Source organism: Anser anser (assembly GCF_964211835.1).
Source record: "Anser anser genome assembly, chromosome: Z".
Classification (NCBI taxonomy): Eukaryota; Metazoa; Chordata; class Aves; order Anseriformes; family Anatidae; genus Anser; species Anser anser.
In genome coordinates, this window is record NC_139723.1 from 13,282,298 (window position 1) to 13,305,035 (window position 22,738).

A 22,738-nucleotide genomic window follows, 5' to 3' on the forward strand; every position below is an offset into this window, starting at 1 on the left:
CATGGAATACACTGTAAATGACCAAGATATTTCAAATCTTGAATGTAATAAGATCATTTTTACAGGGCTGATAGATGGAACAGTATTTTTGTGAAACAGTTTGTAAGTTTTTCTAGGTTGGTAGATCCTTTAGATAGGTGGCTTTATTTATTTTGGGAACCAGAAGCAAAATTAATATCCGCAATGAATAATTTTGAACTCTGAAGATTGTTACAAGCATATATGTGAATGTCATAGCACTTTTTTTTTTTTTAAATAATTTGGAAAGTATACATTTTTGTCTCATTTTTGATTGCCTGTCCCCTTTAACTTTTATAGTTTGGGAACCAGAACAGAATCTATGAATGGTAAGAAGACAGAGTATTTGCAATGCATCACTTTCTCAGAGCTAATGCAAGACAATGCTCTCCATGGTGTACCTGGGAATAATTACTCTTGGTTATCCAGAACTGCTTTTCCTATCCATTCCTTGAAGGATTTTTCTTTTGTCGCTTGTGGTCATGATTTTTTATACTTTATATAAAGCAATGCATTCTTTTTACCAGCTGAAAATAGAATGGTACTATATTGAGTGCAAGAGGGCAATGGGGCTCCTCTGTATGAGACAAAGTATTAAATTCCCCCCTATGTTATGATGAAGGCTGTGTAAATGGTTCTTTTTTTTCTTCTCAGAAGCAATTACTTAGTGTAATAAACTGTATTGGTAGGAGACTATAAACCCTCACACAAGCACAGCCTCTTTCTCTCTTACCTGTTGATTTTCAGCTTTTCCTGCCCCAGAAACAGCTGTGCGTGCCTGCAAGGACAGAAGGCAGAAGGTCTGTTAGCAAAACTGCTCTTTGGACTTTGGATACCAAGAAGCCAAGGGAACCTTCAGAATTTTTCCACTGCAGAGATGGGGGGTATCTCCTCTGTGATTTTATTGTGTTACAGATGATACAGGTAGGTGTAACTGCTACAGAGGTGTGTTATTTGTGTTCTTCCCTTGCCACAGCAAAAAGTGGCTCTGTGCCTATTTTTCCTTGTGGTTCAGGGAAAAAAAAAAAAAAAGAAAGAAAGAAAGAAAAAAGAAGAAAAAAAAGTAAATTCAGCTGGCACTAATATGAAATGATGGAAATGATGAGATGTGAGTGGTTTAGCTGTAAAAATGTGAAAAATGCAGAGCAGGGGGAGCTGCCCTTTCCCCAACACTTGTGAAAAAGTCAACACCATCCTTCCATGTAGCCTGGTCCAGTTTAAAATACAAAGCAGAAGTTTTTTGTTTGTGAAATGAAAACAATGCACTTCAACCTTGTCTTATTGCTGCCAAGATGTTCATGCTGAATGAAGAGGCACAAGATGGAAGTTTCACTCTAACTGTACCATTTACACCCTGACGTAATGATCCCATGCATGGTTATACAAAGTTCATAATTTCACCAAACAAAGTTAGATTTTCACTTAGACAAATTTCATTTTCACTCAAAGTTTTGAAAATTTTTCTTTTCAGCAGATGGGTATCAAATAGAAAGAGAAAGCACAGACATAGAGGGACTCAGGAAAAGTGTTTTGCTTTCCAGATTTCAGATATATGTAATTTAAAAGAATACAATGGCTGTAAGATTTTATTTCTAGATACCTCTGTGGATGTTTAAGTTTGTGCTAGTTGTTTATAAGCACTCTTGAGGCTTGGACCTTGGCAGGGTACTTGGAATGCCAAAATAAAGTAAAAGTAACTCCTTTCTCTCCAGAGTTGGCAACCTGGAAGATATTACATATATGAACAAACGTATTGAGAAGTGGTGGGGTGGGAAGGAGCAGAGGGAACAACAACAGCAGACAGCACCACCAAAGCCCATGACTTCAGTGGATGACTTCAAACTTTTGAGATCTGAGATATGTTCAAAATATGTGGAAAGAAATGGATGTTTGAAAATCTCAGCTTCCCTTTTTTTGTTACTTAAAATTAGTTTCTAGACTTTATGACCATAAAGAATAGTTGGAGTGAATTAAGCAAATTCTGGCTAGTGGATTTTCATTTTCTTATGAGCTTTTGTTGTGATTCATTATTATAAATAAGTGTAGTTTTCATTCTAATATTGGTGTCTTTTATTTTTATTTATATTTTTCCTGCTCTCTGGCACCTGCATTAATGGCAAAAGGGTAGAAGATATTGAAATTATGATTTTTTTTTTCTAGGGATAAATAATATGACAATTTGTAATACTCTATTTTTAATATATTTTATCATTCACTGCAACATGTTAGTGCTTTCACACTGTTTCTTTCTTTTGCTGTCTTTCTTTTTCTTTTTTGCTCTTTGCTTACCATCCATTGAATTCCACATACAATTTTATTCTGAGGTAACTACATGGCAAATTCTTTGGAAAATGAGAATGACATACTGTTTTTACTACAGTGACAAGAATTATTTACTGTCTCTTCACAAGATCCTTTTGATATCACAGTAGTATGAATTGATAGCATAATGACTTACAGATGTATTTGTTCATTATTACCTCAGAAATATTTAATTCTCTCTTGATAGCATGATTACAATCATATGTATCACCTATAGAGTGACAAAACATAAGTTTTCTATCATTGCAAAGCTACTTCGGTCAAGAAATGTTAGAATCTAGAACCTCTTTTTTTTTTTTTCCCCAGAAAACGAGTGGTGCTTATGATGTGTTTCTTTCATTAAAGTTTCTAGAGGATACATGCCTGGACCCTAAAATTTAGATCCCTTTTAACAGTGAATTGACCCTTTGATAACAGAGTGGCTGAGAGGGAAGTGGTTGGGGACTACCCTGCCACTTCTCATCAAGACCACTTTAAATTGGTAGATTATGCTTGTCAGTTTCATAATTTGTGTAAAGGATGTGCCCTTCGCCTTAGTCTGTGATATGTCTATTATCAGCAGAGTTTTTTTTTTTTTTTTTTCTGTCTCTAAAATTCAGTCGGGACAACTCAGTCAGTGACAACAAATTCAGGGAAACCCTACCTTGGTCACATTAAATCTGGATTGGTCTGTTCAGCACATATTGAATGACAAAATGTCTTAGTAATGTAGAATTTGTGTTTATAGTAGTGTGAACAAGTCAGGTTTATTATCTGAACAATGCTGGTTTGGGGTTTATTTGTTTTGTATATGCCAACAGAAATTAGGAAAAAAAAATTTTTTTTCAGGATCGTTTTTGTCTTATGCTGTCTTCTCTGTTCCTTTTCAGCCCAGCATTACACAATGCTGTTGAATTATGCTATTAAAATGGGAAGAAAGTTGCAAAAATTAACCTATGTAGCTTTGCAGTATTGTTTTCACTTGGTTAGGAAGGGATTTTGTATTCTGTAGCAGGTGTTTGAAATGGAGCAAGGGGAACAGGCTCACTAAATTTCCTTCAGTAGATAATTGCTGAATGCACACGGTAAAAGGGTGACTATAAAACGTGGTGAATTTCAAACACAGAAAAAAATGGACAGATGAGAGACAGAAAATATGCTGTTCTTCTAGATGCTAGCATACAAGTCACTTTAAACCTTCGCTCTGTACAGTCTGCAGATGTTGTCAAAGCAAGCAAACATGAAAAAAGAGAAGCAGCTGCCTCACTGTGGCTTTATGCAATGATATTTTGCAATACTGGAAAATTGAGAAGGGTTCTTTCTAGCAATGTTACAAGAAAAGATAGAAAAATTCAGAATTCAAATACCAAAATTACAGTTTCCTGAAGTTTTAAAATTTAAATTGATTATTTATATAAGATATTCTTGAAATGTACCTTTCTGGGTTTATCTGGGAAAACAGACTATTCCACATCTGCCTTCTGCAGGTCTGTGACACCTTTCCCATTATCATATGGTGTTAAGAGCTACCATCAGAGACAGTGTGTTGGACTAGATGGACAGGTCTTGTACAAAATTGTATTTTCTGTGTGGGTGTACACATACTTAAGCAACGATTTTCAGCATGACAAGTATTGTTGCAAGTACTCCTCTGTAGAGTCTTAGGTGAAGTATAATAACAGTGTTTTCTTCTAATGACTTTGGATGCACACACGTTTTTGTTTCCCCATAAAGATTTTCTTCTCCCTTTTGTCATGGTGCCAGTTTTTACCTCCCCACTCGTTTGGTGTGTTGAATATCCGGACTATCAATTCTATTGAAAACTGTATACAAATAAAAATAAACAACAACAATAATAAAAACTCATGTCTGTTTTCTAAAAAATTTGCAGAAAATCTGTATCTGTCCATATAATTAGAGCTTGTTATATAAAAAATAAATATATTCTTATGTCTAAAATTGGAGAAATACTTTGAAAGCCCTCTATAATGTAGGTGCTAGTGTTTACTCCTTGTAAAATATCAGCAGTACTGGTTAGCTATCTACTTGGGATAACTTTCCATGGAAAACAAACCAATAGTGGTGTTGAGCGCATAGCCATTTAATTAACTATATGTTAGTATGCATAGCATATGATATACACATACATACATGGGCAGATATGTATGTACTTCGTTTTATTTGTATATGCATAAATACATTTAGACACATATAAAATCTATACATTTTTAATGTTACAGATGTCTGCTGGTAACTTAAAGTGTCCTGATTTTCCAGTGAGATTTTCAGAGCACTCAGTTGTCTCTGAAGAATTGATCCCATAGAATATGGCAAATTATGTAAAAAAAAATCTATGTTTAATGCTTCAGAGTTTTCAAAACAGATTCAAGAATTATATACACACCAATTTAGTTTCTTGTTTTGTGTACCATATACGCACATAACTATCCCATTTCTGAAGACGATGCACTTCTATTTTAAATTTATTCAAGTTTTCTTGTCTAACCTAATTCAACTTCAGGAACACCAGTTCAAAGCAGGCACTTTATTGTATTGTCTCAGAAACTTAGAGCTTGTTTTCAAAAAATGCCTACCTACTACAGCTTCCAAGTGGAAAAAAAAAAAAAGTGTGTTGCATACAAGAAGACATGCTTTGCTTGGTGCTGCTTAATTCTGCATAGTTGTTAGTGATTCAGCTCTACTGAGATCCCACAGGCTAGCAGGAGTCAGAGGCTGTAAACCCAAGTTTAGCACGTGAGATCCCTTTTGTACTGTTCCATAGTTATCTGTGTTGCAGCCATGCTGATTCCCATTGCAGATTCTTCTTCTTTTTTTAATAAGCTATGTTACCATGAGAAAAGCTGTCGGTCAGCATTATGTATAGAGGGGAGGCAACACAGAGAAAGCATACTTTTAACTCCAATATTTTGCTTACTATTTAAAACTCCAAGCACAGTCAAATGTGTCAATAAAATCTTCTTGAAATACTGCAAAGTTCCCCCCCCCCCCCCCCCTTTCTGCAGCAGTCAAAACAGTGTCAATACTGAGGTGAGCTGACATAAAAATACATTTGAAAGCCTCATGAATACCAATCTTTTCAGATAGGGGGTCTCTTTAAAAAGCAGTTTCTATCAAAGATTCAATTTGAACTCTTCCTTTTGCTTTGAATTATACAGAAGACATCTTTGAAGAACATGACCTGCTTTACATCATTCAAACACATAATACAAGAAATGATTTTTCATTTCATCTGATCCTATGGGAGATGTTGTACATCCCCGGTGCATATGCCCTGGCACTGATACGGCAGATGACACATAAATGGAGTGACATCATTCACAACTGATGATTAAATACTTCCTAGGGACTCACAAAATAGTTCTGCAGAAAATGAAAATGGAAACTAGGTGATAACTGGAGATTTCAGTCTCCCTCATTCTTCTGATTTCACTTTTTTTTTCCTGAACATGTTGTTCTTGCCTCTTATCTTTTCACAGTAGATTAAATATTAACAGTGTAGTTTATTAGTACTATCATTGAAATGATTGATTTATGCCTAAACACATGAAATAATGTTATTGTTCAGAAGAGTATCTATTACACCTTGCTATTTTAGAGAACTTTCTTTCAAAGGCATTTTAAAAGGATAGTTTGCATACATTAAGTTAATATACACGTATATTTTCACGACCATTTTTTTTTCAGACAGGTAAACTAGGAGCAGATGGGGATTAAAAGTCCCTGGGGCTGGGCAAGAACATTGATGAGTTTGAATATCAGAAGTTTTGACTCTTAGACACTTTCTCTAGCCATGGAAATAGGCCACCTCTATGGTTTTCTGAGAACAAACGTCCTGTCACCCCTTTGACTTTGAAGGACACCATTTGCAGAGTCCCTGTGAGATTATGGCTTGACTTCAGACAAAGCCCAAGAGGAGATATCCTAAGGAAAAACAAACAACAACAACAAAAAACACCTTTCCAGCCTCTGATGTGGTAACAAGCCAACTCAGTTTTGATATGAAGATTGACATGTGTAGTAACAGGGAAAGAAGCAGACAGTTATCTTACAATTAATTAAGGTTTTCTATATTTAGAGTTGCTTATACGAGGTAGGATATACAGTTTATCTGAACATGTGAAAAGAGTTAATCCATCTACCTGAACTTTGGGATACAAAACTTGTGCTTCCAGTAGAAAGTGCAGTATATGCCAGGTCCTTTGGGTACTAGCTGTTAACATTAATGTTTTCTGTGCTGGATCTAAAGGTATAGATTTCCTGTCAGCAATTCTTTACACTTCTCATATGTAATAGGTTGAGCTGTAAGTAGACTACAGTGCCTAGTGCTGTCTGTGCTGACATGTTGAATATTTTTAGACCACACAGGCATGCAAAAAATATACTTTTTTTTTCCCCTCCAATTACAGTTCATTATTGATGGTTTGAAAAAATTGCTCACTGCTTTGCTTAGGGAGTTAGTCACAATATTATCCAGAGAAAAATGAGCACCTATCGACAAGGCTATAAAAACTCCATGGAAACGGGGGGGGATATGAGATTTATTGATCCATTCACTGTAAAGCAATAGGATAACAAAATTTTTGTCACTCAGATCAGGTATCAGGTCTCCTTTTGGAGGAGGGAGAAACAGTATAAAAGCAGAAAACTCTTTGTATTTCTATAAAAAAGGTGAATAGCAGAGTGGTTGTTTGCATGACCACTGCCCATCTCTTTACTCTCATTTTCTCAGAATCCCTGTGTGAAAACAGGAAATTTCTCATGAGGTTTGACATGGGAAACTTCCAACTGGAGAAACTGAGCCAGATGGAATTCACAGGCCTATGCCAAGGTCCCTTTGACTGGGAAAAATTAAGAGGTAAAAGCAGCAGTAGTACCTTGACAGATGAAGGGGGAGAATATCTCTCTGCTAATTCCTTCGGATTCATTGGGTTTCATGTTGTGCCCCTCTTGAAGAGTAAGTCATTACCTGTTTTCTTAACAGTTTCTATATTTTTGTCTGCTTTGGTAGAAATGTACCATTGCCTTTCTGATGTAGTCAACAGAAGATACAGGGTGCCTTATAACTTCATCTTGCAGGCCTGTCTCCATACACAACAATTACAGATCAAAGTATCTGTGTAACAAATATCTGGGTACATGTGACTTTAAATCTGCATGAAAAAAATCTCTCTTATTCTAATTCATCAGTGATAGGTTTGAATGGACGTGGAAATTCCTGAGAACTGATCTCAGTTTTACTTTTTGTCTTCCAGACCATTAACATTTTATTTTATTTTATTTTATTTTATTTTATTTTATTTTATTTTATTTTATTTTATTTTATTTTATTATTTTATTTTATTTTATTTTATTTTATTTTATTTTATTTTATTTTATTTTATTATTTTATTTTTATTTTATTTTTATTTTATTTTATTTTATTTTACTTTTTAATTTAATTTAATTTAATTTATTTTTACTTGTATATTTTAATTTATTAGATTACTCTTGCAAATAAACAAAACTTTAGCATGTCAATGAAACTCTGACATCTGGGGAAGGTCTATGCAACAATCAAAATTATGCGGGGGAGGGATGGACTGTATTGTCCTCAGTAGAGTCAACAGAAGCTGCCACTCAACCAAGCTTCTCAATTGCACAAGAGGAGCTTTATAAAACCAAATTTGTCCCTCAGCACTTCTCTCCTACAGAGTGCCTAATACAGAAGCAAGACTTTAGGCTTCTACCTACAAAGTACTTAAGTATGTACATAACTTAAAGCTTATGAATACTTCCATTGAGTTCAATGGGGCCATTCACACGCTTAATTCTGTATGTTTGATAAAGTGCATTGGCAAATTGAATCCTAGTCTAGACCTGGTTACAAATCCTGGTGTTAGGTGCTTTAATTCAAATCAAAATTTAACCAGAAATGGGCATACTGTGTTTTGCTTTGTTACTTTCCATGCCTAGAAGAATGCTGATCAAACTATCAGTTGAAAAAGAATAATTTAAGTTTTGAGGGAGTAACATTACAGAAGCTTAAAAATCTGATTGGTTCTCCCTTATTTATTTTTACTATGCATGTGAAATTAACTATTTTGGTTATTAATTATTAAAAGCACTTTTAAAATAACTAGCTGTCCTCCCTCTCTCCCTCCCTCCCTCCCTCCAGGTATTTGGTATTGCAAATCCAGGTATTACAGACTTGTGTTTCTGTAAGATCATGGCTCTATTTCATGTATCAGACATCAGGTAGTAAATTGAAAACATTCTATACTGGCAAACATCTGAGGTGGAATGGTTTTAATTACTTTTTTTTTTTTTTTTCCCATGCTGGTATTTAAAGATTTAAACCTTGGTCACTGTAATGGGTGGACAACATATATTCTAAATTTAATAATTTCTGAGATTATGAGAAATTTCTACATAAGTAATTATGTCTTATACATTGTAATTTGCTGATCTTAAAAAGAGGCAAGAGCTACAATGGTAATAGAAGAAAAGCAATTTAATACACTAAAAGAGTTGTCCCTGGTGTACTTTGTAACTATTCACACTGCATGTGAAATATTTTTACTGTTTGTTTTTCACAATTAAAGCATAAGAAAACATGCAGATATATAATCATGCAATATTTCTTCTATAAATGAAACTGAAAAATGCCTAGACAGTGCCGTCTGTAATGACAAAGCACTTTATGAAGTTATCACTACCTTTGCTCTTCAGTTGTCCTATTCCTAACTTTAGGTGCTTTTTTTTTAAGGTTAGTTTCCATATAGCTTTAAGAAGTAGTTTTTAAAATTAAAAAAATGAAATTACAAGCATAAATAGAACCAAACTTAATGGTGAATCTGTGGGGATAAGGTATATGATTTTGAAACTTACGCAAGAGCAAAACCCACAGTCAGCTGTTAAGTACAAGTATTTCCACATAGGACTAGTTATTATGTATTAAAATATATACAATATATGCATTAAAATATTAACAGTAAGCAGGCTTTATACATTCTTGGTAAGATTCCTTAGAGTTACCCTTAGAGCGAATTTGGACCACAATGCTTTGTCCAATGCACTATGCATAATAATTTATCTCTCCTGGCAGACAGACTGCTCTTTCCAAGCAAACAGCCTCTTCTAAATTTCTTTCCTTTGGGGAAGTAGCAGGGGAGATGATTTATTTCCTAGCTAGTGTCAGCATCTATGATAGGAAAAGTACTCAATTCACTGTCCTTGTTTTGCATACTAATAACATCGCTCAAACTTTTGTTGACTTTACTCTAACCAGACAATTTAACAGTTCTGCATCCCCATTATTGACCATGAAACTTTTGAAGGTGTTTGCCTGCCTTAAAAGGATGATTTTTCCATAAAAATCCCTTGATTTATTTATTTTAATATTAGATTTTAAATAGTTTGTCTAGTTCATTCAACATACACCTCTTAAGCAAACGAGAGTATATTCTATATTCTTGAAAGAACCATAACAGACAAAAAAAAGTGTCAAGATCTAAACACAGAGATCTTTATTTTAATTTGCAGTTGTTCTGTAGTCCTCTGTCTTGTGCTTAGTGATCATAGAAGCTTTTTAGGTGAGACTCAGTGTTTCCTTTATGAAAACTGTGCGCGTGAATGTGAAATGCATGAAGTCAGAAGCATTTGTGCTAATAGAATATGAACCAGAATGTTTAGATCTTTCTACATGGATTGTGGCTAAAATGAACTAATTGGCCTAAGGGACTTGTGCCAAAACATAGGGATTATTCCTTCCATTTAGGGACAAGGCAAAAGACCAGAAAGTGAACCCAGTTTCCCCAAAGACCTAATGGTGTGGCATTAGTGGCACAAAACATTATTGACTTAGTTGTGTCGAAAAATATAAGCCAAAGATAATTTAGCATTTGTAATCTCTTAGGATCAGTGGTATCAGGCTACATGAATTTGATATTACTATAAATGATGGCGAGACATATTGCAGGACAAGCTGTCAGGTTAAAAAAAAAAAAAAGAAAACTTTGTTCTTTATAATAAAATAAATTTTATAACATGAAGTGGGGTGATTGATTGACTAGCCATGTTATTACAGAGCAGGGGTGGTCATTGCCCTGGTCTTGGCTGGGGTAAAGTTAATTTTCTTCCTAATAGCTGGTATGGTTCTGTGTTTTAGGTTTAGGATAAGAACAATGCTGGTAGCACATTGATGTTTAGTTGTTGCAGAGCAGTGGTCACACAGAGTCAAGGCCTTACCAGGTTCTCATGCTGCCCCACCAGCGAGGAGGCTGGGGGTGCACAAGGAGCTAGGAGGGGACACAGCCAGGACAGCTGACCCCATCTGGCCAAAGGGAGGTCCCATACCATGAGGTGTCATGTGGGACAATAACTGTTGGGGGGGTTGGCTGGGGGGACTGCCGCTGCTCAGGGAGTGGCTAGGCATCAGTTATTGAGAAATTGCATTGTGCAAAACTTGCTTTGTTTATTCCTTTTGCGTTTTTCCTTTCCTTTCATTTCCTTTCCTGTCCTGTCCTTACTGTCCTTTCCTCTTAGATGTCCTTTCCTTAACTGTTCTTATCTTAACCCATGAGTTCTTGAAATTTTCAATTTCTCCCCATCTCCACTTTCTGCGGTGGGGCGTGGGGGGGAGTGAGCAAATGGATGTGTGGTGTTTGGCAGTCTAGAGGAACAACAGTTCCAAAACAGTCATGAAAACCCTTTCTAGTCCATATTGTATATGAAGTTTAGCACAAGCAAAGCATTGCGAGTTCGCACTACTTTGGTAGGAGCATTCTGAAGTCTTTCAGTTATTGTCAAACTACACCAGCCATTACACCTTGTGTGGAAGAGAGCCATAGATGTAGATATATCAAAATTACATTTCTTGCTGCTGAATAGAAAGAATGTGTTTAAAAAAGAATATATACGCCACAATGTTCTTACAGTAACAATGATAGCAAATATGTACACTGAAAGCTGTTTCTAAAAATGGCAGTGTGAGATAAATAGGATGGTGATTCAACACTTAATCATTTAGTGCAATTTTCTCACTTACTTCAGTAAGTACTTTATTTACTTTGTGCAAATTTAGCTTTGCCAAAAAAAGTTGGTTTTGTTAATTTGTCTCTCATTAGCTTTAACTTACTATAAATTGACTGTAAATTCTCCTTAAACAGGGCCAAATATATTTTAAAACACAGACATGGAATTGCTCCTTGTTTTCTATGCATACAAATTCAATGCAAGCAAAACCAATGTCAAACCCAACTGACTCATTTTAAAAATAGAAAGTATTACCTTGGCTTTGGTTAGTGAATGAGATTGTTTTTTACAGTCAATTTAACATAGTTTTTTATATATTATGGATATGTAAATGATGTTATATATTGACAGAATGTGGATACTGTTGGAGATTAAACAAGAAAAATGTTCTATTCTATGCTCATAGAACTTTTTGTTCTTGCAAATATTTCCCTGTCTTAGAAAAATGGCTCATTTTTCTGAAAGCTGAGGCACGTAATATGGTGTTTTAGCATCATGAAGAAATTCAGAGATATTTTCAGCTTTAGTTATGGAGAGTATTTAGATGGGCCCATAAAAAGTAACTTCTTACTGAACTGTAAAAGACCATCACTTAAGAAAATAAGTGATTGGATTTTTTTTGAGGACCTTGGCCTCAAAAATTGGCAAATGTTGAATAATGTTTGAAAATTGATTTAGCATGCTTGCTTTGTGTGGTTAGAAAAAGTGGCACACTAACGAAGAACAGAATAGAAGCTCAAAGTTGCATACCAAACATTTCTATAAAATACATTTAGAAAGTTGTTAGTCACCCAAATTCTTTACTTGCATATTTCTTACTTCATCATTGTCAACTAAGAAATGTTACACAGAAACATGTGGTACTCGATTATTCATCAAAAAAAGTTTGTGTTATTAGAGATTGAAAAGCCCTTGTTTTCTGTTCATATCAAATTCTAAGCAAACGGTGAGACGAACCAATACTCTTCCAATATTTGTTGATAAGATTTCTTTGTTCACGTTCAATTTTTAAGTTGAAGGAAATTAAACTTTTGATTTATATTTCTCTGAGAAATAACTGGCATAATGCATAGTACAATGATGCACTGGTAATTCAGAATAATACCTTAGACATTACACTATTCTTAAACTAAATACCTTATTCTTAAACTAAAGGGAGTGGCAAGGTCATTATTCCTTTGCTTGTCAGAAAGTTAGACAAAATCACCACTAAAATAATGTTGGCATTTAAATTATTACCTACTGTTTTGGTTGTCTGTTTGTTTTCCATCTAACCCAAAGCAGAAGGGTGGACCTACAATGCAAAGAATTCAAAACAAAAACAGGAATGTGATTTAGCAGATTTAGAATCACTGATTACTGCGACAGACTACCAGTGTGATTTTTAGGAAAATTTTCGAGAGCTCTGAGTCAATTTCTTAATCACCTAGTGCTAATGGTGCAGGCAGGCTAAATTTGTAAGATTTTACAAAACACTTAAAAAGTGATGCGTGATCATCATCTGGGAGCTTCTATATTAGAGATTCACTAAAAGTATATTTATTAAATGTTTTTCAGCAAAAGTGTCTCCTCTGCACATTGATGCAACAAATAAGACTTTCAAGTTTCTTTGATTTAAAAACAATGAAAATGTTGGTGTTTACACTGATGCAGTTTTCAGTGAAGTGTGTCTTCTCAAATACCATGTCTGTATTAAAGAGAGAATTATTCATCACCAGTTATCCATGGGTAACTGATAAGATATGGCAACACTAAAGCAAGGTTAAATAAAAAAAAAAAGCAATTGATGGATTTTTTTTTTCAGCATTTCCTGAATCTAGAAAATTTAGCCCATGAGGCAGGTGATATCAGCTAAACACATTTCATATGAAATCTCAACAACTGCTGCTTTCCTGCTTTTCATAGAATCATTCTATCATAGAATGGCTTGTGTTGGAAGTGACCATCTAACTCCAACCTCCCTGACATAGGTAGGAATGCCACCCACTAGATCTGGTTGGCCAAGGCCCCATTCAGCCTGGCCTTGAACACCTCCAGGGACGGGGAATCCACAGCTTCTCTTGGCAACCTGTTTCAGTGCTTCACTATCCTTACAGTGAAGTATTTCCTCCTGATTTTTTTCATTCCTTCTACAATGAAATAACAGCTGAATTAAATGCCAGAGGTCGTGCATTCTGTTTGTTCCCCTGCCACAGGTGAAGCCTTTTGCTAGCATTTACTAGTTGTGTCTGCCAACTATTATTATCATCCTAACTACAGAAATATGAAAAGCAAGACCCTCAAGAATAGTTCAATGCAACAACATTACTGGTTTAGAATTTAGCCTGCAGAATTGGCAGTTACCCATATCTAATTGCTCGTAAATGGTCATGTATGGAAAGCAACATCTGAAATAGAGGCCCTGGGGTGGTTGCAATTCCAGATACGGAATATGGGTAGCTATTAATGCCAGCTCATTCAACTTTTTCAGGAAGTTCCAGTGACTTTCATCAATGGGTCAGTCATGTAGGAGAAGGAAATCTCAACTTGGAAGACTTTAGTCATACCTCATTAATCTCCCTGCGGCATATGCATGTAAGTGGGATGGCACATAAGTGGAACAGGCAAGTGTGTTATTAGGAATGTCCCTCTCCAGAGCAATGAAAGAAAATCTCAGCTTCCCCATGCATTAGGGTTTTTACAGAGTTCTGCAAAGACGTCAGAAGAAGACTTTTTAATCTGATGTAATCATAGTGTAATCTGGAGTTACATATTTATGTGACAGTGTGCCAGGTGAAACCTTATATCTTAAAGCCTCTCTGGTCATTTACAGAATTTGACAGCTGACCATGGAGATCTCAAGGCTGCTAGAAGTACTTCTATTCCTGTACCATTTCTTTTGAGTGCAGACCAATTTCAACATCAGCTGTTCTTTGAAACTTTTTGAATTTAGGAACATACATGTGGGACTATAAGTTGCTTAAATGTATGACACATTAGGGATGTCCTGTGTTGATGACTTGCAGGAGTCCTCTTCTGGAATTTGTAGCAGTAACTCCTCTCCACTGATCCACATAGTGCTGGAGACCTCTGAGTATATCACAGAGGTTACAAAAAAAGACTAACAAACAATCTGAGAAGTTTTTAAGACTGGAAATTTGGTTAAATATATGTATTGTATATATGCATCTGTACACATATATTTCTCTTTCTAGCTATGGAATTATATTCCTTAGTTATCAAATACAGGACAAGAATAGCAAAACTTAAAAGCTTCTCTATGTGGTTTATAATAGCTTTTCTTTGTGTAAAAAGGAGCAATTAGGGAATCTATCAGAATGTTCCAGGGTTAAAAGCTACTGTGTTGTTGCTGTTAAAGAGCTGAAGATGTGCTCCTTTTTTGCAGTGAAAAAGCACTCATGTTTTTATCTTTGTAAATGAGATATGACTGTAAAATGAAGACTTTTTTGTCTAAAATAATTTGTCACAACCACAGAAGTTAACATCATCCTCAGTAAGTCTTGGTTGATTTCTTTTTTTCCTTTTTTTTTTTCCCCTGTATTTGAGATGAAGAATACTTTATTTTATTTATTTATTTGTTTTTTACTGCCTAGATTTAAAATTAAGATGGCATATAGCTGAAGCTGTTCAGAACTTTGAATGTTAAAGAAAGTCTCAGGAGATAGATTAGTGGGTAGAGGGCAGGTAAGACAGTCAAAGGTCAAAGGTACATGACAAATTCATTTATCACATGGCTCTGTAATTTATCACTTGATTCTGCAATTTATCATGTGGATCTCACCTCTACAAACAGGCTGTAAGTATCTGTATGTATAAGGTATTGAAAAAGGTCTGTCTTTGTATGGGGGGAATTCTTCATTGTATATCCACTCAGACTTTTTCTTCTATTTCTAGATTTCACTTCAAAGTGGAGTTTTAATTGTATTGGCTGTAAGTGAATGTAAACTAAGTTGGTATTGAACCAGCAGATGGAAAAATCCTTATCACTGAACAATGACACAAGAATTTTTTTTTTTCCCTTCCCTTGTGCCATCTGGTATCTATGCTTACATTTGAAAAATTAACCATTCACGGAGTTGTTGTTTGACAGTTCCGATAGTCAGTCTCCTTTTGTGAAGATCAGTGCTTAATCTTTTCAAAGATAAAGGCACAAAATACAATTCCACAAATGCTGCAAAAAAGAAGAAACTAAAACATTCTGCACAGAAAAGTATTTCACTACTTCTTACATAATCCAGTCATGCAAAGGTTAATCTAGAATAAGAAGCATGAATCATGTTTCTTTTAAAGCAAAATTTCCATTGATTTGGTTGATGGAAAAAAGAAAAACATACTTGTTACATAAAATCAAACAAATCAAGTGCTGAGAATAAGTCTATATGTTATGGTTTCATCAGCTAACAGCCTGTGATGAAACAGTATTTGAAGTGGCAAATGAGACTGATGGAGGAAGAAAATATTTTAATTTGAATAGAAATGAATGGGAATCAAGAACAAATATTGTAAAATTCTTGAAGTGGTGCAAGAAGTTTAGGATCTCAAGCAGACCAGGTTATATTAACGATTCTAGCCTGAGATGGGCAGATAGATTATCCGGTTTCATTTTGTATTTCTTTTGGCTATTTTTTTTTCTAGATATTTGCAAAGATAATAAATGTTTTCCTAATGCTTCTCACTAGTTATGCAATTGAAAATCCAAATCACCAATTCCTGAAATATATGTTTTTGACCACATTTGAGGGATACTATTTGAGGAGTATCACTGATAATTCTATTTATAAAAATAGAATTTCTATAGTAATATATAATAATAAGAGATTGGCTCATTAATATCTGAAGATTCTACAATGGTATAACTGTCATTTTAATACAATGGTTATGGTAGTATGTTCATTTTATTCATTCTCATGAGAAGTACTTCATAGATCATCTCTAGAAAACTGTTTTTGAAATTTGCTTTTGAAGTTCAGTACCTAAAGACTCTCAAGAAATACTTGTCTTATATATTTTGGCAGAAAATGGCCGTAAAAAGCACCCTGAATTGACCAAAGAGTGGATGTGTGGGGATGTTACGAGTGCAGTAACACTAGCACTTATAAGTACCACTTAACAGTTAGTGGTAAGAGTAGAGGTAGATTGGAGATACTCATTTTGAGATGATTTAAAATAGTGCACGAAGGCCCAGTAGATGCACTTGTGGAGTAAATGTGCTATTATTAGCCAACAAATTTTAAATGAAAGTGTTTGAAATACATAGCACAATGCATTTACTGTATAAAAAATAGAATATAAACAAAGAAATTTTTTTATAAGGGTGATGTAAAAGACTAGTGCAGTTGGAAATAGGAATTTTACTTAGTGATTTATGTATACAGTTGTGCTATTAGTCTTTAAAAACAGAAGAATTGCCCCTGCATAGTATCCCCAGAGAAATATTGACACTTCCATTTAATCCTACAATCGCTGCTTCTCCTATATGCATATCCCAGATTTATTTATTTATTAAAAATTCTGTGCTAGTACTATTGAACGGTAGATAAATGTTAGTCTTTGCTAGATGTATAGACTTGCAGTAAGTTTTTGGTTTATCTGACCTAACTATTATGTTGCAAAATAAGAATTACTAAAAATCAAGAGCTTTTAAAAATATTTGATAACTAGATATAATAAAAATTGCACAATAAGCATTGTATAGGTGATATGTGTGTTATTTAATTAACGTGACAAAATGTATGGCAAATTAGAAACAGGTACACTAACAATAAACTCTAGGTCAGTAATTAGTTTACAGTTAGGTCAGACTGAAGAAATATTTTACTAAACACTGCCAAGAACTTACGAAATTATTGGAAGAGATTAATGAGTTGGTCTGAAATTGTTGAATTAATACCTCACTTGAATCTACAAAAATTTATAATTTTATAAAGTACTTTTTTTTTTTTTTTAAATTGGATTATTTTTTCTTGCTAGTTGCATGTGCTTTGGTAAGAAACAGTCTGTAACTCACCCATTACTCCTGAGGTCTTGACTAGATTTTCCTTCTGTAGGAAACCATATAAAATGCCCCAACATGACTTTTAGTCTTTGAGTTTAGTCAGAATTAGCATCTACTGCTATTGACAGCCAACCAGTGAAGTAGCAGCAAAGTCCTTGCAAAAGTACCTGAGATCTTGACAGGTATTGTTAGAACATTGGCTCCACACTAACCCTTGAATGTAGAAATTCAGCTGCCAAGGCCAAGAGCGTGCAACAGCTCTTTAGCTACTGCAGCCATTCCTCCCCACTTCCCCTCCGCCCTCCCCACCGAACCTTATATATCCTTATATACTGAAATATAAGGTACTGAATAAGAAAAAAAATTACATTATCCTGTGCCATTACTGCAAAACAACAGAGCGTTATCCACACCTCTGCAGTACCTGGCACTTTTAACTTTAAAACATTACACCTGGTGCCTCATTAAAAAAAGAAGAAAAAAAAAAGAAAAAAAGAAAAAAAAACAACAAACAAGTAGATGCAGGGCTGCTTCAGGTAAAGGCTTATAGGAACAAAACTTGTACAATTAAGACACTAGTTACTGATTCCTTGCCTTTCTAAAACAATTTAAGCAGGTCATTCACTGCACCAGTGTTTCTTTACAAACCTGATGAAGGCAGAACACCTTGCTTTAAATCTAGTGCATCTAAATAGAACCAGCAATAAGTGGCTATCTAATGTGTACCTGAGAATGGCTCTGCATGCAAGGATGTCTCCGCTAGGCACACTAGATAGGGCATGTATAAAAACTTCTGGCTCCATTAATTGGCTCTGTATGTGGCAATTTACAGTTTATGTGGAGGCGATTTTTCCTCATGAAAAAGCTGATTACATTGCAGCTCATTAACAAGAATACCTTTGTTACTGAAAGTTTCTCTTAAGCATAGCTGAGACTCCCTGTGACCTACTTATACTGCTTTCAGAGTTGTAAGATTTTTCATTCTTATTTAAGTACCTACATTACATATGATCGACTGCAGGATAAGATAGGCTCAGTCTAATTTTAGATTGGAAGATGTAGGTTTTCTTCTGTGAGAAATAAATTCAAAAATAACTTCTTAGATCATAAGATGCTGGCAAGTTTATGGAAATAGTTCACATTTCCATTCTAGCTGTTGAGAAATGGGAGCAGCAATCCTGAACATTTATAACTCTGTTTTGACTCTTTGTATTCATCTGAATACGTATTTTCTCTATCTCTGGTTCCAAAGGTGTTCCTTCTCAGGAACTTTTCCATTGTTTGTATTGCCAAAAGCAGTATTTCTTTCTGGAAGATGCTGTAGAATTCAAAGGGAGTGGGGGGAAAAAAAAAAAAAGGTTTAAGAAAAATTTAATGGTGTTTTGAAACAGTTACAACAGAATGCTAAGTAATCTAATGCATAATCAGTTTTTTTTTCTATCCTTTAAAATCACATAATCCGAATATGATTTTCAATTTAAACATCCCCAAATGGTTGAAAAATTCTGAAGAATAGACAGCACTACATATTCATTTCTATAGGCTTTTCTACCTCTCTCTGATGGAGAAATGAACTTTATGTAAGAGTTATAGATATGCTTTTTTAGAGATTCCTAAAGTATTGTACCACCATGACACCTTGGATATATGTGGATTTCTAGATCATATGCTTATAGAATCGTTAAGGTTGGAAAAGACCTCCTAGATCATCAAGTCCAACCTTTAATTTAGCTATCGACCAATACCCACATGTCCCTTTCTGCCAGGCAGCTTTCCAGCCACTCTTCCCCCAGCCTGTAGCGTTGCATGGGGTTGTTGTGCCCCAAGTGCAGGACCCAGCACGTAGCTTTGTTGAACCCGATACAGTTGGCTTCAGCCCACCAGTGCAGCCTGTGCAGATTTCTCTGCAGAACCCTCTTACCCTCAATTAGATCAACACTCATGCCTAACTTGGTGTTGTCTGTAAGCTTACAGAGGGAGCACTCAATCCCCCTGTCCAAATCATTAATAAAGATACTGAGGAGAACTGGCCCTGTTACTGAGCCCTAGGGGATACCGTTAATGACCAGCCTCCATCTGGATTTAATTTCCTTCACCACAATTCTTTGGGCCCAGCCTCCCAGATAGTTTTTAATTCAACAAAGCATAAACCAGCTGAAGCCTTGAGCAGCCAGCTTCTTCAAGAGAATGCTGTGGGAAATGGTGTCAAAAGTCTAGGTAGACCACAACCACAGCTTTTCCCTCACCCACTGAGTGCATTACCTTGTCATAGAAGGAGATTAGGTTCATCAAGCAGGACCCATGCTGAGTGGGCCTGATCATCTGGTTGTCCTGTAAGTGCTGTGTGCTGGCACTCAAGATAATCTGCTCCATGAACTTCTCTGGCATCAAGGCCAGACTGACAGGCCTGTAGTTTCCTGGATCCTCCAGGCTCTTCTTGTAGGTGGGTGTCATATTTGCTATTTGCCAGTCGACTGGGACCTCCCCCGATGGCCAAGACTGCTGACAAATGATGGAAAGTGGTTTGGTGAGTGCTTCTGCCAGCTGCCTCACTACCCTTGGGTAGTACTCTCAGAAGCTCCTTTTTGAGGGCTTCATTCTTCTCCCTATCCAGTTCAGAGGGCTGAGTATCCACAGAAGAACTGGTTGTGCTGCTAGAGACTGAGACAAAAAAGGCATTAAGTACCTCAGCCTTTTTCTCATATCTTGTCACTATGTTTCCCCCCACATCCAATAAAGGATGGAGATTCTCCCTAGTCATCCTTTTCTTGTTTATGTATTTATAACAACATTTTTATTTTTTAATAGCAGTAGCCAGACGGAGCTCAATTTGGGCTTTGTCCCTTCCAATTTTTCTCTGCACAGCCTCACAACATCTTTGTAAACCTCCTAAGCTGCCTGCTCCTTCATCGAAAGGTCATAATTCCTCTTTTTCTTCCTGAACTCTAGTCGCAGTTCTCTGTTCAGCCATGCCAGTCTTCTTTTGTGCTAGCTCATCTTTCAGCATGTGGGGACAGCCTACTCCTGTGCTTTTAGGATTTCTTTCTTGAAAAGTGTCCAGCCTTCCTGGACTCCTTTGCCCTTCAGGACTGCCTCCCAAGGGACTCCAGGAACCAATTTCCCAACAGGCCAAAGTCTGCCCTCCAGAAGTCCAGGGTGGCAGTTCTGCTAAACCCCCTCCTTACTTTTTACAAGAATCATGATTGCTGTGCCCAGGATGGCCTCCAACCTTCACATGGCCTTTAAGTCCTTCTCTCTTCACAGCAAAAGGTCCAGTGAGGCACTGTCCCTAGTTGGTTCAATCACCAGCTGTGTCAGAAACTTATCTTCACACACTTCATGCAAACTATGGGATATTATTGATTTCTCACACAGAAATGTACAAACAGCACCCAGGGCACTGTGAGTGCCAGGATCTGCCCCAGGAGTGGCAGGGCAAGACCATCCCATCACCCCACCAGTGAGCAGGGCAGCCCCAACCCCAGGCAGCAGTCACTGTCCTGGGGATGGGAACAGGGATGGGACTGAGCTTCTGGGCTGGACTGAAACAGGACACATTATTTGTCAAGTATTTCAAGAATTAAATTTCCATGAATGCTAATTAACAGCAATGGCAGAACATTAAAAGTTTGTGCACTGGAGATGTCAATGGTCAATTGTTTGTTAACCACCTGTTGTTCCCAACAGCTCCAACAAGAAAGTGGTTCTACCCAGAGCTGTGGAAAAGTGCTGTCTTCTTTCTGCTTCTCACAAAAACCATGAGTGCTAAAAGCCACTGTTCACAACTGGCTTTGAGAGAACATTGCCATCGAAAGAACTCAAGGATTTGTACATACTTTTACGACAAGTATTTTCACAAATTGTTCTAAGAGAAATAAAAATTGCAGACTTCATTATTTTAAATGCTTTATTATGAATCTAAGAATAAAAGCTGTAATTTTAATAAAACATCTTCTATTAACTAGGCAAATATTCCTGAATAACACATGAACATTCAAGTCCCATCACAGAAAATGAGATTGTTCGTGCACTTAAAGCCTACTATCTGCAAGTGCCTTGCAGAACTGGTGCATTGGTTGTCAAATTGTTCTGCAAAAATATGTAACTCTTGCCCATTTCAGAGATTCAGGGTGTATGTATATATTTATGTAGACAAATATAATCATATATATGTGTATATATATATATCTGGTATCAGAGGTGTCCTCAGTTCTTTTGAACATTAGTAAAGAAAGTAAAATGGCTGGTTAGTGAACAGATGCTAATCCCTATGAATTCAATCATATCTCTTTGGTGGCAAAAAAAGAGGTTTAATCTGAGGCTGTTGAAAATTTTCTGGTGACTATATATTTGCTGAATTTTTTTTGCCTTTTTTGTTTTCTTTAAGTCTAAGTGAAATATGTAGAAAGATGTTTGCTTTTGCAAAGAAAGCTTCATTTCTCAAATAAAGTCAAGCTTTCCATACCTTATATAAAGGAATTAAAAATGTAAATAATTTCATTCATTTATTTTCGTGTATGCTCTACAAAGAGGAGTTGTTTTTTGTTTGCATGTTGCCCCTTTGCAAGATGGATTTCTCAGCTGCATTACATTGTCCAAACAACACCATGGCCAGAAAATATCTCAAGCTGCAGTTACCTCCTTTTACAAGTGACATGATGCTTTACTACAGCATGATGGGCAGTAACACAGACATCAGGAAGTCCAGTTTATAAAGCACCACAGGAGGGAATCAAACAAACTGCTATTCTCTTATGACTCTAAATTTCATTACTGTTTCCATTAGCTTTCAATTTTTAACTGGCAGCACATCCATGGACACTTTACTCAAAAATGACTTTTTAGAGATCTATTATCATTGAATTGCCCACAGAGAATATGTCTGCTTTCAGATGTTGATGATTTCTCTTTATGCTTCACTTAAAACTTAGCCATGATTTGTTAGGCTCATGAATCAGGAAACCCATTTAGGGAGCAATATAGACTTGGATAATTATGCCTAATATGGAGCCATGCTGATGACAGTGACAGCTGCCCATATGGTCTGCTTACCTGGGTAACTTGAAAGCAAAAGGGCAGAATTGCAAGGCAGAGAAGAAAGTGAAACTCTTATGATTTCTGCTTACAAGAGAAAGAAAGACAAATTGTTGTTGCAAGCAATTATGCCATTTCAAAATGCAAGTGTACAACAGTTGGTGTCCTGAGATCCCCTTGTCCAGCAATTCTTTGACATACCCTTGACCTCTGTTGAGCTCACTGGACACAGCTCCTTCTTGATGTAGGAAAACAAGTGGTTAAACTTGCTTGTGGCTTAAGAAAAATCTAAGTGTCAGAGGAGGTAGCATTGTATAATGGGGAAAAAAAAATGTTGGAACAAGGAAACTAAGTCTT

The 22,738-nt window shown here is 36.0% G+C and overlaps 1 protein-coding gene and 1 long non-coding RNA gene across 4 annotated transcripts in view; one reads left to right on the plus strand and one right to left on the minus strand.

Annotated features, from left to right (window-relative positions):
• The window catches only part of ELAVL2 (ELAV like RNA binding protein 2), a 342,584-nt gene that overhangs the window by 172,803 nt on the left and 147,043 nt on the right, over nucleotides 1-22,738 (minus strand). The gene's annotated exons all lie outside the window — the stretch shown is intronic.
• LOC310889656 lies at nucleotides 336-21,228 on the plus strand. Of its 2 annotated transcripts, none has more exons than XR_014576697.1 (3): nucleotides 336-347; nucleotides 766-942; nucleotides 1,731-4,522. It is a non-coding gene; the product is annotated as an uncharacterized lncRNA (long non-coding RNA). The 2 variants fall into 2 exon arrangements; XR_014576698.1 differs by lacking the exons at nucleotides 336-347; nucleotides 1,731-4,522 and adding exons at nucleotides 13,823-13,926; nucleotides 21,035-21,228 and having other exon boundaries at nucleotides 746-942.